Consider the following 20,827-nt stretch of genomic DNA (forward strand, 5'->3'; position numbering starts at 1 on the left):
TATGCCACGAAAGATATTTTTATTGAGAATAAAATCTTTTTTCTTTCCATTTGCAGCCACAGTATCATAATGATAAAGTCATGGCATAATATATTAATGAACCTGATGTTAATTACTAAAATAATCGTAAAAGAGAAAGGAGTCATTATATATAGTTTGTCTCTCTCAAAAATAGAACAAAAAAAAAAAAACATAAAAAGCACGAGGTTGTAGTCGAACGCAGGATCTCTCGAATAAGAGGCCTGAACGCTACCATTACGCTATCGAATAACATACAGAATACTTCAATTATAACTGTAGATATCAGGCAACGTGGTCCAACAACATGTAACATCGCCTGTCTCCGAATTGTAGCGAAGATACCCGAAGGGAACTTTGTTTCAGGAGAGCGGCCACTTTTTCTTTTAACAACTGTACATTAGAGCGTCTCGTTTAGGCACAGCGAAAACGTAAACAAAGTGCATGTAACGTGTGAGAGAGGACGAGCCGTACGATAAACATGACGGATGCACAAAGTTTTAGTTAACATTTATGGCGGAGCATTAATTGAAATTATATTTTCCAAAAACACACAAAACAAAAGAACACAAATTGCATAAGTTTATCATACACACATTTTAACAAACAAGCAATTGTAATGTTGAAATAATTGAATATAACAAATCAAATTTTGCTACTTGTATGATGTTGCTTTCAAGCAGCATTTTTTACGGTCATAAATTTCATTCTCTTTATGACTACATAATATCACAGTCTTCTGTGGCCGAATTAACAAAACTACAGTATATTGGTCTGAAGTGACAACACTATTTCCTAAACATAATAATTATCCCTTCTCAAAGTTAAATTTATTCAGGTACAGTACAGAAGACGGTGATATTATGTTAGTCATACAGAGAATGAAATTCATGACCGTAAAAATGATGCTTGAAAACAACATCATATAGACTAAGTAGCAAAATTTGATTTGTTGTATTGAATTATTTCAACATTACAATTCTTTGTTTGTTAAAATGTGTATATGCAATTTATGTTCTTTTCTTTTGTGTGTTTTTGGAAAATATAATGTCAATTAATGTTAATTAATATAATTATTTGTAACTAAAACCTTGTACATCCCTCGTGTTTATCGTACGGCTCGTCCTCCCCCCACACGTTACCTGCACTTTGTTTACGTTTTCACTGTGCCTAAACGAGAAGCTCTACATTATTTAGTTACTTTCAGAACGGCCCCGAGGTTCACTCAGCCTCCTATAAAATTGAGTACCGGGTCTTTTCCGGGGGTAAAAGGCGGTCAGAGCGTGGTGCCGACCACACCACCTCATTCTAGTGCCGAGGTCATGGAAAGCATGGGGCTCTACCTCCATGCCCCCCAAGTGCCTTCATGGCATGTTATGGGGATACCTTTACCTTTTTTACAACCTGCATGTAATTTTAAGAGTTAACCAATTACAATTTACTCGTAGTGTTAAATAAGACAATTTGGATCGAAAGAATGATTAACATAATGAAGAAAAATGTATATATTAAAAACAAATATTCCACAAAAGTAATAATTTGAAGAAAATCATATTCTAGAGACGAAAAGCAGTCTTTCTGACGATCGGCTTTTGAAAATAGTGCCTGACAGCTCTTTACACTCTGTACACAAAAATACACTATTTCCACTGTTTATACTATCATAAAGAAAGAATGCGTACATTGATCAAACATTATTTACACTATTGCACACAATTTACAAAAAATTGGGCCATAATATTATGAAATACCTTGCATTAGAATACACAACACTGTACATAAGCTTAATAATGTAAATACCTAATATTTGATCAATATTCTTTATTCTTTATTATAGTGTAAATAGTAAAAAAATAGCGAATTCTAGTGTACATAGTGTAAATAATGTAAATTGTAAATATTGGTGGTCCAAGTTTTGTTCTGCCCCACTTTACGAAACAACATTCACGTGAGCCATCAGTCAAGTACAGTCATTTGTGGTAACTTTGTACCAGTTACCAATTTTACTAGAAGATTTAATTTCACATTTCCTAAGTGTGATATCTTTGGACTGAGGCCATCTCCATAAGGCCCGTAACACACTTGAAGAGTTTTCACTAGCGAGAAATGCGTTGCGACAAAGAGGCGAAGAGCCTCCTCTACACACTTGGCGAGTTCTCGCTATCACAGATCACACACCTCTGTGATCATCTATGCACTGCTTCATGCAGAAAGCATTTTTCTGATTATAGTAATGACTCGTTGGGGGAAATATTATAGCTTATGTATTTACGTATAATGTCGTACTTAAATATATAACCTGTAAGTATATTGTCGTACTTTACAAATTACGTACGAACGTTATGTTGAATCTGAATATTCAGATGATGAGGAAATGGCGTTACATGAACATATTTTGTTAATGAAAAGAAAAAGTAGGCCTAAAATTGAAGCCAGAAATGTCTGAAAATCACAGAGCGAGTTTTAGACACTGGTTTCGATTTGGATGATGATACGTTTAGGCATTATTTCAGGTTGAATGGACCACAGTTTTTTGCCATTCATGATATGATAGAGGATTCTTTGCTATGTTCTGATTAAAATTATGTAAACTGTTAAGACATATAGATACATTATTTAAAATGTTTAATTAATAATACTAAATCTCATCAAAATAAAATATAGTCCTATTTATTTTCAGATAATATGATATTTGTCTCCAGATTTCTTCTTTAAGTTTCGTGTTTTTATAGTTTTCATCCCGTGTATCATATAAATAGGCCTACGGGTGACATCTTACAAGTTCGATAAGTTTCTGACTGCAATTATCAGCCATCTTTCCTCATTTTCAAATAAAAACAATACAATTCATCGCCACCTGTAAGATCTTTTTCTATATTCAATCGCATAAAGAGTATAAATGTCAAACATCTTTGATAAATGTGTCAAGAAAATTCGCTGAGCTACCGATTCCAGCGAGAAACTCGCTCGAGGTTTTTGCCTCGAACGGGAATCTCTTCCAGTGTGTGGACGTCCATTTGAATCCATGCTATCAATTTTTTAATTTTCTTGCAACACATTTCTCGCTGGCGAAAACTCTGCAAGTGTGTTACGGGCCTAACCTAGGCTCTCTATGCTTTGCTTTCTATCTAGAAGAATATTAATAAGATCCACGTGGTTAAATATTGCATTCTGTTTATAGTAGCTGGTTTATGAATGATTTTTAATTTTATATTGTAAGTATATAATTTTTCTTACCGTTAAAATCATTGTAAATGTTAATGCTTATCCTTAGTTCAACGACTTGTCCTAAGTTCTTGCTTAATTTTTTTAATAAACGTCTTTGTCAACATATACATACGTGTGCACGTAGACAGACATACAGAGAATTGCTGAATAACTTTCAGCATCAATATTGTATATTGTCGTACAGAATCCGTGCGGGAGACTGTTAAAAGAGTGAAAACAATCAAGTACGTGATTCAGTGAAGGTCTAATCGTAAGACTGTGATTCTTAAAACGTAAGTTGAAGGCTAAGTGAAACACATTTATGCATACGTTGCCATTTTTCTCGTTTCTTTACCTATGTATAAATGAATCTACACAGCACCTCGTCTATTTCATGAAGAAATCTGAGTGATACTGCGGATGTGATCATTTCACAATGAAATTACATGTATTATATGGATTTCTGCTAGTATTGGCGCTATTTATTTCGTATACTGAGGTAAGTGCCCATAATAATTCTTGTAGCCTATTATTCAGTATTTTTAATATCGATGGAGTTAGTGTGTTTATAGTGGAGAAAGAGAAATGTGATGAGAACAGAAATATTGCCATTAGATCGAGATGAAATTGTAGAAGTCTAAACTATGTGTGCTTTGCCACATTCATATTGGTAGATTTCACTCAGTCTTATTTCAGAGATATTTTTGTGTAGATGGAAAAATGACTCACTTAGAATAAAATTGAGTTTCCATAGGCAATTCCGAGCAGCAAACATTCGTGATAGAATACGAACTCGTGTGTCAGTTTCACATAGCGTTAGCGATGCGTCATAACCAGGGAGCAAAACTTGTCCGATGGAACAGGTTAGCTATTTCTTGACTATAGATACGAGTTTGTTTACATGCGCATGAGTAGTAATGTTCAGCGGTGGAGAGGGATAGGCAGTGACCACAGTTTTCTGCATAATGATATAAAGCGTAGAATGAATGTAGTAATTTCGAATAATGTAGGTGAGTTGGTAGGCAAATTAATTAACCATTTCAGTTTGGACTTAAAGACTGAAGTATAAGAATTATCTAAGCATGTCAGTAAACTAGTGATTCAGAAAATTGAAAAATACGGGTTGCAGGATTCATAGTCATTATTTATAAATTTAAATGATTTATTTAACCCAGCAAATATTATACAGATAAATGTTAATAATGTTAATGCACTCAGAAAGGGTTAAAATAAGTTACTTCAAGGATATAAAAAGTACTGATTGCAGTGTAGAATTTATTACTTTGAAAGAAATAGCTTCGAACAGTCGTGCAACACTTTCAATGTTAAAACTGACGTGATGAGGCATTACGAGCTCTCATGTTGAATTAATCTGAATTTACATCTCCTGTGTTGAAATGTGTCTGGGTTCCTTGTGCATTTATTGAATAAATTGATGTATGAAACCTTTTTTATCATTATTTTGACGCCTAATACATAATATAGGCTAGGTTTATTTTTTCACGTAAAATCAATTTTACAATTTTTACGAAATTATTACGATTATCTTACAACCAATTAGCGATAAAACGCGAAATATAATATTTTTATCGTGATTTTTTCAAAATTAATACGGAATTCTGTGGTCTATAGCCTATGATGTAAGTTACTCGTCGCAGTTGATAAAGTGTCGTAAAATAACCAATTAAAAAAAGTTACTCGTAGACTGCAACACAAAGGAATAAATAGCTAACAACTAGGGCACGGTAGTTCAACGGAGCACGACCAACGCCGCCGCCTTTGTACACAGTAGAGGTACTTCAGAACACAGTTAACTTGAAACCACTTGTCTGTCTCTGATCTATGTCTGTTTTCCATTTAAGTTCTTTTATCGTATTATTCCCGTGTCCTCTTTTACCTTTAACAAATTTAGCTGCCCTATATTGGATTCTTTTTAAGGAATTTATCTCATGTATTCTATAGGGATCTCAACATGTAGTTCCGTATTCCATTAACGACCGCACTAATGTTAGATATGCTATTTCCTTCTATTTGGGGATAGCTTTTTTCAAGATGCTCATTCTTTTCCCTAACATTACTAACATGCTCTCCTCAAGAAAATTTGGAGTTTAAATATATTTCTAGATGTTTACAACATTGTTCTTGCGGAATTATAACACCATTGACTTCGTTATTTAGACTAGTTTCCCCTCGGGTTTTACAAAATATAATAGATTTACTTTTAGAACCATTTATATTCATCCTGTGCATTAAGGCCCAGTAATAAATTTGATTCAAGTCCGTTTGAATACCATTCACATCTGAACTACTTCTAATCTTTTTTTTATAAACATGCATATGGTTATAATATTCATACAACGGCCTTTCAAATGGTACAGAAATCCCACATGGCTAGTGCTCAGTGTGCATTTCACAGCGGCAGTGAGTTACAGCGAATTGCAGAAAATTGCTGGAACACTAGAAATCCGGGACATGTGGAATTTGCAGTTTTGAATTTTTGTATGTTTGTGTACTTCTTTTTTCAATTTCTTGCCCTAAATATGCATCTAAAGTTGTTTATAAAATAACAAAAATTGCCCTCCGTCTTTAAAGAAATAAAATGATCGTTACTAGTCGTGAATTGTAGAAACCCCACATGTCCAGGCAATTCAAATTTTTTCCAGAAAATACTAAAGAAAAAAATAAATTTCATGTATGTCACACATTACAACTTAATATTATGCTTTAATAAAAATAGTCACGTCAAAACTCTAAACGCTTTTGAAGATAATCAGTTTTTTTTTGCCTCCTGAAAAGTTTACTCATATGGACATGTGAAGTTTCTGCAATTCATTATTCAACTATGTATAAAATTCCCCTTTACATTTCCAGCAGCATATTTCTGTTCTCTATAAATCATACTTTTTGTAGGTAATTGAAAGTAAAGCATTTTGTTTTATATTGTGCTATTTGTGGAGACTGAATATCGCACTATACTATTAGCCACGTAATATTATTAATTTATTCAGATGACTAATTTATCACCTTCTTTCCTAGGAATCGCTGCTGCTTAACAAACTAGCTACTGTCATAAAATCCTCACCAAATTTGGATAATCTGTTTTGCAAGGACAAGCAAGCGAAGCTATTCAAGACTCGCTTAAACAAGAGGACAGCATTACCTTGCAATGAGTACGACTCCAGTCCTTACGTATACAGGAGCGACGAAAAACCTGACAGTTTTTCATTTCTGCAATTGCTACTTAAGTGTCTCGATGTGAAATACAAAGTTTGGTCGTTCCTCGAGAGGTTGCTTGGTTCATGCAATGGCCACTGTTGAAGTGTTCCATAGACTATGACTATTAAATACCTGTGTAACCTATTTTATTTGTGGTTTATCGTAAGCTAAGGAATTTAAACGCGTGATAGTTGTAAATAACACACGTCATAGGATATAAAGTCGACGTGTAAGTTTTGGATACATGTTCGTATGAGATGCTGAAGGGCAATGTTAACAGATATTGTGAATGTGGTATCATTTATCATCTTCAATATAGCAATACTCATCTTTAGACAAACGAAAAATTAATCCACTTTTTACGACTGGGTTAGAATCTCAGCGAAACCCAATGAGATGTTTGGTGAGAAAAAATGCATATTTCTATACATGTATTTCATTGAGATACGCCCATTTTCTGGAATCATCACTTCTCCAGAATTTATTTCTAAGAATGTAACAATTCCTTGTAAAGATCTCTTTGTTCATGAGTGAATATGAAAGAGGCAAAATTATATTTCGAGATCAGTCTTTACTTCGCTTTTGACTTACGGTAACGTGTTGCTACAGTGAATATTTTAGATATATTTGATAAAAGATACTAGAAATATCTAGATTCATAATCTAATAATACTGTATGTAGTGAACTCTCCGAAGTACATTTACAAATTGTAAATGGGTATAAATTATGTTGAGATCAGTTGAGGAGAACCAGTGACTTAGTTGACAAAATATTCGATATTGGAAACCTATGTTACTCCAAGAAATTTATGTAATACTACTATTATATTCTTACAATTTGATGATCAACGGGTCGATTTAATTCACCATAAGACTAAGCCAAAAATGGTGTTATTACTGCCGGATGATTTTAAAGTATCTCATATGTTGTACCTCTCCAAGACATTTCAGAAACTGAGGGAAACATAAGAAAAGAAAGATTAGAAGTTATTAAGATGTTTCGACTAATTAGGATATAGACTATAGCCATTATATCGATGGTTAAGAAGTGATCTCATATGTGTGAATTTACGGGCGAATCAGAAAAGTGTTTTACAATAATTAATTTCCCCCAAAATAGATAAACATTTTATATAATATGTTTTCTTCTTTACAAGATCTTCTGCTCGAGGAAAAAATATTAGTTAACTGTCAATTTCATGAACATAATAATAAAGTATAGTTATTTAGTAGTAATGTAGTTAAAATAAATTGCCATTTTTGTAGATACAAGTTATCACTTCTTAGCCATCAATATTTTGTCTAAGGAACAAATTCAGACGGAATAATAAAAAATTACCTTACTTACAGCGAACAGTTAATAGAATTGTCAAGAAAGGAAGAGTCTGGGAGATTTTTTTTGTAATTGAAGATCTCCCCGGAAAAACATAAAATTATTGGAATACGTGAGTTGGGTTAAAAAGTAATTTTCAAGCATGCATTTATAAAAATAAATTATTGCACTCGATAGCAGAATAAACTTATATCCTTTATTAGTCAAATGGTTCTGATAGTAAATATAGGCCTAATGAAATATGCCCCTGAAATTATTTTCCTTTCTCCTGAAACATGAATTACAGTTTTGTTGGTTACATCCTTATTCCGAGGAGTTCTTCAATTATGGAAAGAAATATTTCAGAATTCTTTTAAAAGTAAGATTGACCGTTTCAACGAAGATATTATTCGCCGTACAATTGAGTTTATATCACGAAATTAAAGTAAAATGTCTCGTTTCTTGTTATCAAAAATTCATATTCGAATGTTGAACAGGAATTCTCTACAATAAACGCATGTTGTGCTCAAGACTGTGATACATTGAAGCAGTTTCATAAAAATATGATACCATATTCAAGCGATGTAAGTAATTTTCGAAACATCTATGTTTGTTGACCTATGTATTTAAATAGAGGTCATAACTTTGTTCTAAACTATTTGTAAGGAGCACGATAAAACGCAAATAATTTATACTCAAGCTAAGGGTAAAGTAATGTTTAAGGGTTTATGTTTCTCATTAGATCTGTACGGTAGGGTGCCAATTTCTCCCATTAATAGTTCTACAATCTACGACTTCCTCCTTACTACTGCGCTTTTTTTCCCTACACTTAACGTACCCCTCAAGGGAGAATACATTTTTTCATGAAATGTCGGCCAGTGTATGGGACCGGTACCCACCCAGCATCACGATGCACTTGGGAAGTCTCGATAGGTAGCGAAATCCGGTTACGCAAACCAGCTATAACGGCTGGGAGGCACATCGTGCTAACCACACGGTTCCGCCATTCTGGATGGATGATCGTCCACCTCTGCTTCGGCATGTGACCGTGAGGCCAGAAGCCGGCTGGTCGGTCTAGGTCCTTCGTAGACTGTAGCGCCACGAATTATTATTGTTATTACACTTAACGTACCGGTAGCTGAATGGGCAGATGGATAACGTAAAATGAAGTATCGATAAATCTTAAGCGTGCACAAACAATTAGACGTAAATGTTGTTGGTTTGGCGAGATAAGGCCTGATATTCGCTTACGGTTGGAGAAAACTTTGGAAAAAACCTAACTAGGTAATCAACCCCAAGCGCGAATCGAACACACGCCCGAGAGCAGGCAAGCACCTCAGCGGACTGAGCTACGCCGGTGGATTAGTAAATCTATTCTTTATCCTTGTTGTGACAGCATTTATCTTGTTTGTGCTATACAGATGCATTTACAATAACTTTAAATAAGTAGTCTATTTGGCTCTTTGAATCAGGTATTGGTTATGAATACGCATGTGATCAGTAATGAATTATTACGATTTTCTTGATTTACGTTAGTTCATACTCACTTTTGTGAATGAAGGACTCACTTATCTTTATTTGTAATTAGGCTGGAGTATTGTTTAGGTTACTCTAGTTGTCAGTTTCAATATAACTGGAAATACGATGGAGTTAAGAATTTACAACTGAAACTATTATAAATGTACAAATTATTTTATACTTGTTTGAATATATATTTGTTTTGTTTTTTTTTTAATACTCGGTAACTGTACTTACGCTAGTTATTTGCGTAGGATGAGAATGTTTTACTGGAATGTAAATAAAATGCTGTATTATGATATTTTTGTAAACAATAAAATATTGATGCAATTAATGTAAAATTGTGTTTTTACAACTCATCAGAAAACAGTGATTTAAACTACCTTCACTGTATTTTATTATATTACATAAAACATCACGTAAACATTTTCTTATTTACAATTAGACTTCCCCTTACATTGAATGCGGAGTACAATTTGAAGAATTTAACTCTCCAAAGAATTGTCATGCATAAGATTTTATAGTATGCGTCGACGAAAATCACATTAAAATTGACAAACACAACGATGTTATGTTCATTTATACTGAACAACAAAGTAGATTAACAATAATACGTATCAGAAGCACGTGCGAAACATGTGATCAGCCGCGTCTTTGCACTACTGCACGTAACTTTAGGTTATTTCACAAAACAATATTTAATCACGACTAGACAGAGGATTGAACCCGAGGCGTCTGAATAGAAGATTTCTGGTGTTGAAGTTTCCAGCAAATTCAGGCTATAAAAGCGTGTGTAAACTATAGGCACAGTCTAGTATATACAGTCACGAATCTCAATAAACGTAGGGAATATGCATCCATAGATAGTTGCTAACCACTAGGATCGCTACTATCGCTTCATCACAGACAATGCGAAATAGTACCGGCACAGTTTATTGTTTCTAGTACCTCACAACTCAAGCCTGGCATGTTGTTTATTTAGAAATATAACCGTGACTGAAACCAAGACGACGCGACGCTTTCATTTATTACTAGGGAACAGATTTATAGTTCCGTACCTATTTTGTTTGCTACATCCTAAACTTATGTTATTCATATATCTCTACGTTCCATGTACAAAGGATTCCTCTATTTTAAATTCTATAGGACCTAAACCGCGTAAATGAACAGGACACTCATATAAATGCTTAAAAAATGTTAGTGCCCGAAAAGCGCCTTTTTTTGCAAAATACCGGTACTAAAAATGCAAAAATTGCCAAAATAACTAAAAAAAAAATTGTAGGCCTATTTAAAATAAAAGAAGGAACAAAAAATCTCTTATAGACAAACACTGGCCTGACAATTTAATTCCATATTGGTCTTAGAAGGGGAAGGAATTTGGAAAATTCCATCGTAGCATAAAAGGGGTGGTAGGTTGTTCAGGTTAGGCGAGAACTTGTATGTTAGTTTTGTGTCAATGCATGCCCGTTATGCGAAATGAAACTGACCAATCAGCAATCAGTCTCTTTCACTGATACAATTTGAGTCTTCATTTCAGTAGTACTCGTTGTCAGCACCAGTTCTTTGTACAGCTGTCAAAAAAAAAAAAAAGTGGCCGAACTCGTGAACAGCGAATATTTTCAAAGTCCACTTCGGGTCGCGGCGATGTTACACGATGCATGTGCTTTTACAAGCAGTTCCGGAACTATGAAAGTGTTCCATATCTGCTCCTCGCAGACCAGCGGTAGAGTGCTTGTTTAATGATTCAAAGGTTCTGGGTTCGCGCCTTCTTCAAGTTTTCATTTTATTTTTTAATCGTTCTTTAGCGATGTAAATGATATTCAAATTATTATTTATATCCAATTATCGTTCTTGATGGATATCACGTTGTTTATATATTGTTATCGTTCTTTAGAGATATGAATAAAATTCAAGTCATCATTTATATTCTGTTATCGTTTTATAACGATATGAATAATAATTATTACTATTGTAGCTACAGTATCTCCAATGGGGGTTAGCCCTATTTTACATATGTATGTTAGGGCTATAGTTTTATACACAAAAAAGATAAGCATAAAGAGAAATGGAAAAGAAAATTAAATTAGCTTACTCGATGTAAACAAAACATAAACATTCCGTAAATTAGGCATTGCGATTGCAAAACAAATATCAGGTATCAATTTGAAACATACAAAAACATTAACAACACACATACGTAACACTTCTATAACACAAATATGCAGCTTTCCGTACCATACATAATAAATTAATACATAATAGTCACACAAACACAATCAAACTATAATTACGACATTGCGACGACATCAAGCATCCCATATCTGACTCACATACATAACAAATCAAGCATCCGTTGCAACACATACACTTCAACATAGTAACCACACTTTTAAAAGTTACAAATTTGGCTCCAAGAAGAATAAATAGGGCACTGTTACTAATTACTATTCTTCTACAATTTCTTAAATACATCTGTAATAAATCTGTGAAATTCCGATATGAATAATATTCACGTTTTTTATATTGTTATCGTTCTTTAGCGATATAAATAATATTCAAGTTATCATTTATATTGTTTTCCTTCATTAGCATTATAAAATAATATTCAAGTTATTTATATTGTTATTGTTCTTTCGCAATATAAATAATCTGTATTTTATGTAGGTAATTATTATAACACAAATAAACATCTTTCATTGTAAAATAGGTTATTTTATTTAGGTAATTAAATACGTATTATATAATATCTTATATTAATTAAACAAACCGATATTTATCATTTATATTGTTTTATCGTTCTTTAGTGATACTGTATAAATAATATTCAAGTTATTTATATTGTAATTTATATTAGCGATATAAATAACATAAATTTAATATTAGGTTTGGAAAAATCCAGTTGCAAAATACTGGTATTAGTTTTTCTTTTTGTATTATTACATTATACTATCTTGAACCACAATAAAATGAAAAGGAGTAACGAGGAATTGAACCTGAGACGTTGACATCTAAATTCCGACGTTCGTCCGCTGACCTACGAGAGCAAAAGTGTGGAAACATTTTCGGAAAAATTGGCCCAATCACACTCTAAGATTTTCTGATGATTCGTAGAAGCTAGTCCAGGATGCGGGGGGCAAAGGCTAATTGAGCTTTCCCGATCTCTAATAGGGTCAAACATCCTGATAGAATTAATATTTAACCCTTGCCGTGACTTTCGGTGAAGTCCGGAGGGCCCAATTAGTCAAATCCACTCTCCTCATCTCCACGCTTGGGCCCCCTGGAATTTAATAAGATGCGAAAGAGATAGTGGTGTGCGGAAAGCAACGGGATTTTACCGCATTTAGGTCTATCCTTCCCAAGAAAAACTGCAAACATGAACAAAGGAAGCTTTAAATAGAAGAAGAAGGATCTTCTGCGGACCTCTGGAAAAAGAACTAAGGAAGAGACTAGTGAAGTGCTTTGTGTGGAGTGTGGCATTGTATGGGGAAGGAACATGGACATTACGACGAAATGAAGAGAAACGAATTGAAGCATTTGAAATGTGGATGTGGAGAAGAACGGTGCGTGTGAAGTGGACACATAGAATAAGAAATAAAATTGTGTTTGAAAAAGTGAGTGAAGAAAGAATGATGTTGAAACTGATTAGAAAGATAAAAAGTAACTGGTTGGGTCTCTGGTTGAAAAGAATAATAGACGACATTAGGATATGTAGATCATATGCGGAGACTAAGAGGAAGGCAGAAAATAGGAAAGATTGGAGATTGCTGGGTTTGCAATGAAAGACCTGCCCATGGACAGAACACTTATGTATGTATGTTCAGAATGTCTGGAATATCGTGTCTAAAAACAGTCGCTATTTGCAAAGACTAGTCAATTCCATGCCCACTCGACTGCAAGATGATCGAGATAAGAGGAAGATAGACTAAATATTGAATTGTGGCTTTTTGTTTTGTTGTTTGAACGCTTAATTGTTTGAATGTTTTAAGGCCGACGCCAGTAAACTTGTTTTGTTTATGCCACGAAAGATAATTTTATTGAGAATAAAATCTTTTTTCTTTCCATTTGCAGCCACAATATCATAATGATAAAGTCATGGCATAATATATTAATGAACCTGATGTTAATTAATAAAATAATCGTAAAAGAGAAAGGAGCCATTATGTATAGTTTGTCTCTCTCAAAAACAGAACAAAAAAGAACATAAAAAGCACGTGGTTGTAGTCGAACGCAGGACCTCATGAATAAGAAGCCTGAACGCTACCATTATGCTATCGATAACACACAGAATACAATTATAACTGTAGATATCGGGCAACGTGGTCCAACAACATGTAACATCGCCTGTCTCCGAATTGTAGCGAAGATACCCGAAGGGAACTTTGCTTCAGGAGAGCGGCCACTTTTTCTTTTGACAGCTGTACATAAATTCCACCTAAATTGAGATATTTACTAAAATTGAAATTGCTAATCGTTAGTTTTATATAACTCCTAAAAGTTCTAAATTAGGTTTTATAAAGTCCTCAATCTCTCATTTGTAGCACCTAGAAAATCCGTTCCCTATTTATATTATACAAGTTCAATGTTCATTCTCTTACGTCATTCCCGAGACCACCTCTGATCCCTCCCTACTACTCCCCACTATCAGATTGCCCTCTTATCTTTTCCTACTGCTGGGACCGCAGAGCTGATTCACATAATATAGGACAATTTACTTACTTACGGCTTTTAGAGAACACGGAGGTTCATTGTCGCCCTCACACAGCGCGCCGTCGGCCTCTATCCTGAGCAAGATTAATCCAGTATCTATCATCATATCCCACCTCCCTGAAATTCATTTTAATATTATCCTCCCATCTACGTCTCGGCCTCCCCAAAGGTCTTTTTCCCTCCTGCCTCCCAACTAACACACTATATGCATTTCTGGATTCGCCCATACGTGCTACATGCCCTGCCCATCTCAAACGTCTGGATTTAATATTCCTAATTATGTTAGGTGAAGAATGCAATGCATGCAGTTCTGCGTTGTGTAACTTTATCCCTCTTAGCCTAAAATATTTTCATAAGCACCTTATTCTCAAACACCCTTAATCTTTGTTCCTCTGTCAAAGTGAGAGTCCAAGTTTCACAACAATACAGAACAATAAGTAATATACAATAACTCTTTTATAAATTATAACTTTCAGCTTTTTTGAGAGCGGACTGGATGACAAAAGCTTCTCAACCGAGTAATAATAGGCATTTCCCATATTTATTCTGCGTTTAATTTTCTCCCGAGTGTCATTTATATTTGTTACTGTTGCTGCAAGATATCTGACATTTTCCACCTCTTCAAAGGATAAATTTCCATTTTTTATATTTCCATTTCGTACAATATTCTGGTCACGAGATAAAATCATATACTTTGTCTTTTCGGGATTTACTTCCAAACCTATCTCTTTACTTGCTTCAAATAAAATTTCTGTGTTTTCCCTAGTCGTTTATGGATTTCCTCCTAACATATTCACGTATAAACAAGCAGCTGATGTAACCCGTTCAATTCCAACCCTCTCTGTTATCCTGAACTTTCCTAATGGCATATTCTAGAGCGAAGCTAAAAAGTAAAGGTGATAGTGCATCTCCTTGCTTTACCCCGCAGTGAAATGGAAAAGCATATGACAGAAAGTGAAATACAGGATAATAGTTTAATCAAATTGAAATTATAGGGCCTATATTTTTTCAAAGAGTTAAACAATTTTTGCCACTATGACGCGTGTGCTTCCAAACCTAGCGGTCTGTGGTTTGATTCCCGGTGTGGGCGGAGATTTGTCCCTTTTCTTATGCTTGTCGTCTGACATCCTCGCAGTGGACCAGCATCGAGCTGACCACATAGTAAGGGAGCCTGCATTGTGACAAGAGTCTATTGTTGATGCAAAAACACACTTCCTTGCACCGCATTTCATTGTACACTGGTACAAAGAAGGAAGTGAAATAAATAATTTTATTAGAAAAAGGAGTAGAGTTAAATTGTTGCTGAAATTTAGAAAGATTATAAGTTTAGTTAATTAATTATTTTATTAACTCTCCTCAGAAATCGACTGTTCTCTACAAAACGAATAAGTGTTTAGGATGCCTCAATAATTTTATTATGCTTTCGAACTGTATTCCCTGCAAGAAATCTAGAAATCCGACTTTCCATTGGTCGGTTAGTGATCAGAAGCTTACGTATAACATGTTACTTTGGAATTCTGCCAGAAATCATTAATTTCCTTATAGGTCAGAAATGTAAGAATATGAATCGCGGAGCGATTTCCCCTCACTACCGATTTAGGTGCTCGGGATGGAATTGAGGAAGAATCGCAACACCTTCCTCAGCGATTCCTGAAGTACATCTGGGACTCAATGTTGTGCAACAATTGTCATCTCAAACTCGCCAAATAATATATCAAATGTCGCTAAAAAGTCGCTAAATTCAATTTACAAGTAAAAAGAAAGGCGTATCTAAAGAAACGTTCAAGATTAACAATACAAAAGTGTATCGTTACTTTTAGACATATAAATCATCCATATCCTCCATTGCTTACTGTAACTGCTGATGTGGAAGGCAAGGATTTATGTAGGACGAAGGTGGTATTCAGTATTTCCAGTCTTCGCAAAACACTTTAAGGAAATTTGGTATTTGTATCTCGTTTTTCCCGAAATCCTCAAGGTATTCCTGGCGTGAGGTATAGCACTAGCTGCTTTGATATGAATTGTTTCGTAGTTTTGGCTGAACAGGCGTTATATCTCAGCATTCGAATAGGAAAGAGGAAGTACGGTCATAGCAAACACAGAAAGCTATTTGGATTTAGCCCCGGCAGAATATTTGTACTGGTACACCTCAACCAAAAATTTATTGTTGATGAAATACTGCACCATTTAACTTTAAGAATTCGTCATAGGGAAGATAATGCAGGGAATTAGACAAGAATTCATGATTCGTCATGGAGGGTTGTTCTTATAAAATTTTGAAAATGTACCAAGGAAAATAATTTCTCTGTAATAATATTAAAAATTTCAAAATAAAAAATTAATGTTCCAAATACATCTTATTAAAAATAGGTAAAATGACAAAAAGTAAAAAAATTATTAGCTTTGTTGTTAAATTATTAATAAAAATTCCAGAAAAGTCGCTGGTCGCTATTTCCTAATTTTTGTCGTCGGACACCCCCTCAAAACCGCTAGATCTAGCGACTTGTTGCTAAAGTTGACAGCACTGATCTGCGTCACATCAGTCCTATAGACTGGACAGGAGAGAAGAAATACATCACGCTCGATTTCTCCTCATTTACATCCCTGTTATAGGCTCATGTATTTATAAAACCATAGCTCATTTATTCCATTCGCTGTTTATTCAATTGACATTATAACCTCAATTTATCTTCCGCAAGCATCTGCATGATCACTAATATTTTTCATATTGAAAATATGTTTTGAAAGACATGTTTTGTACAGTTATCATTCACGCGATGGCCTCGTTCTTTCAGTGGTTGAAGGAAAAGAACTGGCGTGCGTTTTATCAGTTGAACTTCAGTAATTTGTAAGTCTTCATGTCACGAATGGTATTTAAATATCTTTTATGGTTTAAGACTGGACGAAGTGTAACTTTTAAAGTAACAGTTCCAATATGTTTAAGATGATAAGAATCGATTCATTATTTGTTTTTTGTGTTAATAATAAAGATGCGTGCAGCTATTCTCTTTGTCCTTCCTGCATGAACTCTGGTTCGAATCGTATGAGTGAAATTTTCTCATTAAATTTCGGCTAGTGTATGGGACCAGTGTCTACCTCGTAGTCTACCATGATGAATTTTGGATGCTACAGTGAGTAGCGAATTTCGATTTCGAAAGCCAGCTACAACAGCAAGATGGGCGGAGGGAGATCATCATGTTAACCACACGTGACTCCAGTATTGGTTTGATTACACTGATATGCATTTCAAAAAATTATTTTGTGCTGCAAGAGAAAAATTACTGATTCTAGTTATCTGAAGGGCCCTGAATCCGAATCTGTATTCTTATTTTTCTGTATCACGTCAAGTTTTTCTGTAATTTAGAAATAAAAATGAAAAAAAAAACGTTAAAATTGGCTAAGTTCATGATTAAAATAATAAATTTAATAAGATAATCTAATTTATATGACTGCTTTTAGATATTGAAAGTTGTAGAATATATGAGCCTGTATTCAGATTTTCTCTATAGGGCCAGGCTTTTCTGTAATTTTTGGAAATTCGAACGAAAAACTTCAAAATGTAAACAAGTGTTTCGAAAACGTTAAATGAGTTATATTATTTTTAAAACATATTTTAACACCGTAATATACTCGAACAATCGAGAGTATAAAATTAATTGTTGTTGTTTAATTAACTGTCCGAAGACAGATTTGAACCTCATAAGTAACACCAATAAGGCATCACTCTTGAGACAACTAGGCCAGGAGATAATGGGGTAGGGTGGCCAGTTCCTTTCCCACTCCAATGCATACATCGTCGATTAGCTACATATTCCACTAATCAGACTTCAGATGCATACAAACAAGTTCTTCCTCTGACACATATCGGTATATACATATCAGCTAGAACCTCCTCAATCAGAGGTGTAAAATTAATTATTAAACCTTAAATTATTAATAAAAATAATCTTTGTTAATAATTATGGTATTCATAAAATTATTTTTATATGATTGATATAAAATAAATTATGGTTTATTTAACGACGCTCGCAACTGCAGAGGTTGTATCAGCGTCGCCGGTGTGCCGGAATTTTGTTCCGCAGGAGTTCTTTTACATGCCAGTGAATCTACTAATATGAGTCTGTCGCATTTAAACACACTTAAATGCCATCGACCTGGGCCGGGATCGAACCCGCAACCTTGAGTATAGAAGGCCAGCGCTATACCAACTACGCTACCGAGGCCGACTGTAATTGATATAATACTGTATTGTTACATTATATTAATTACTATAAATTATTATTAAAATTACTCACATTCATTCAGATGTCCAAAATGCCTCTCGAAACTTGTGAAGTTTTGATGCCCTGCAGTGACTTTGAGTTGAATCCCTAAAGAGGGATGCATAAAGCTGCACCAGCAATAATCCGTCAACATTGCTTCATTTCACTTACCCTGGTACCTTACTTTCATGGTTTTAATATCCTGATGAAATCTTTCACCCTGCTCCTCACTTATTGCACCAAGATTTTTGGGGAAGTGGTCAATATGATTGTGTAAAAAATGAAGTTTCACACTTATGTTGCACCCTATAGTTCTGAAGTTAGCTAACGTTTTCTCGACAATTTCCTTGTACTTTTCAGATTGTCTGTTACCTAGGAAGTTTTCTGTTAATCTCTTAAATGAACGCCACAAAGATTTTTCTATTTCATTCATTGAGGACTGGAAATTTGAATCCCTCATCCATCAAATACACCAGCTTTTGTTCGCAAACTACTTTGCTTCTGCTTTCAAAGAAGCTTGAACACTGAGAAATGAAAAATAAATTACGTGTAACTGATGATAAAATAGGAAGACATAGATAAATATGGTTATAAAAGTAGAATGCATTACGCAGGTAACCAATACATCTCTGCGGTTAATCCCCGGATTCATTACCTGCTTTTGGAATTCTGCTGCTTGGCGGTGCACTTCAACATGAAGTAATTTTATTGCACCATTTAAGAGAGTTTCTTTTCACAGAATAATCACATGTTTAAGGCTTACACCTACCAGTTTCATTGAATGGGATACAAATAAATGTAGAAATGAATTGATTTTTTCTTCAAGTTTCCTAGCAATATTAAGCAAGAAAAATTAAATTTAGGGATACTTTTTTCATAATTTTTAAAATATATTATTTTATAACATTTTAGTGGTTCCATTATGTCTAAATTACCAGCTTTAACGTAATAATATAATTTATCTATGAATATATTCTAATTTCAGTATCAGACATTTTCATGAATTTCGAAACAAAAAAAAAACGTTATTTTCAGAAAATTGAACGTGATGAAACGAAACTACATATGAGCTTTGTAACTATCCATAGTGAGAAAGTGAAAAATATAAACAGATTCTCTGTAGCAAAAATGGTTGCATACCAGTGTTATCGTTCACCTGTTCTGAGCAAATGGATATCAAGTCAGAACTTTGCTGGTAGGCGTAGCCCTCTATGGTCTGTCGTGCCATTGATTAACTTCTTTATTCTCTTTTTCAATTTACATTAGTGTGTTAGCCAACTGTGTATTTACACGTTTAATTCTGCAGTAGAATGCTCTAATAATTTATTTTGAAGTGAACTAATGTCTTATTTAAACACCATTATTTTAAAAGCATGATACTTTTAGTGCGATAAATTGATTTGGATATTGTAGACTAATTACTAGACAGCGGATTTTCGGTCCCTACACAGCGACAAGACGTAACGTCCCTTGGCGTACGGAAGGAACGTAGCAATGAGTTCAACGGCCTCCTTGGAACTGACGTACACCTAACGTTCAGTATCGGGATCGAAAATCCGCTGTCTGATTATTACGTGATGAATTTTGGAAAATAGATTAGTAGTTTGATAGTCACAGTTCCATTACTTCTTATGCAACTTTTATGCGATCGAATTTTTTCTCGTATTGAAGAACATTACATTGCAATGAAAACGAAATAAATGTAGGCCTAGCTGGCTTACGGTACTGGTTTTATTGAAATAGTGATAGTAGTGCTACTAGTATAAAAATAAGCTTAATGTTCCATTAAATTAATGTCATGTATTAGACAATTTTTATGCTCTTTGAGAGGAAAATAAAATTGTGTACATAATTTTTCGTCCCAAATAAGTACTTGTCAAGGAAACATTTAATACTGCAGAAACGTAGTCTAATTTTAAATTTCAAAATAAATTCTCTTGTTTAATGGTCGAAAGGGCAAACTGTACGTCCAGTTCATGATACTTTGCCATTAAGAAGAAAATGCTGCGTCGCGTCGTGTTTCAGATCTGCCAGCTATTCTTGTCGTTTTTGAGGTTTGCTATTTTGTTTTGTATTACATGCCCAAAAAATGTAATTACTAAATCTTATCATATCTCTATGATGCCAAGAGAGTTCCTAAAGTCATGTGCTTCTTGGGACAAGTAACCATCGGAAACCACCTGAATAATTTCCAACGCTTGGAATACACTTATAGGGTGATTGCTGTCTTCGATTTTATCGCTGTCATTGCTTCCATCATATTATGCTTTGTAGGAACTCTATTTTAGTCAATTCGTTAGAAAGCGATGATACAAACACTGCACCGTGTCTCTAAAAAATGTTAACACTTACATGGGTAGTGATTCAGTTTATGTTTAGTAATTATTAGGGCCGTGACATCGGTATATTTGTATGAGTTTGAAGGTGAACATACGACAGAATGCAGTCGGCGAATTTGACACACGCCTAAGGAAACACGTTCCGTGTTTTGTATACGATTATTGCATATTATAAAATCGAGACAATACAATTATTGTAAATAAGGGTTAAGTCTTATTATCAGAAAGGTCTAAAATGCTGGTGAGGT

At 34.3% G+C, this 20,827-nt stretch overlaps 1 long non-coding RNA gene across 1 annotated transcript; it reads left to right on the forward strand.

Moving 5' to 3' along the window:
- Nucleotides 1–3,589: 3,589 nt before the first annotated feature.
- Nucleotides 3,590–7,976, forward strand: LOC138709132 (uncharacterized). Its single transcript, XR_011334839.1, has 2 exons — nucleotides 3,590–3,724; nucleotides 6,262–7,976. It is a non-coding gene; the product is annotated as an uncharacterized lncRNA (long non-coding RNA).
- Nucleotides 7,977–20,827: the final 12,851 nt, after the last annotated feature.

The sequence above is a fragment of the Periplaneta americana genome, chromosome 1 (genome assembly GCF_040183065.1).
Source record: "Periplaneta americana isolate PAMFEO1 chromosome 1, P.americana_PAMFEO1_priV1, whole genome shotgun sequence".
Lineage (NCBI taxonomy): Eukaryota > Metazoa > Arthropoda > Insecta > Blattodea > Blattidae > Periplaneta > Periplaneta americana.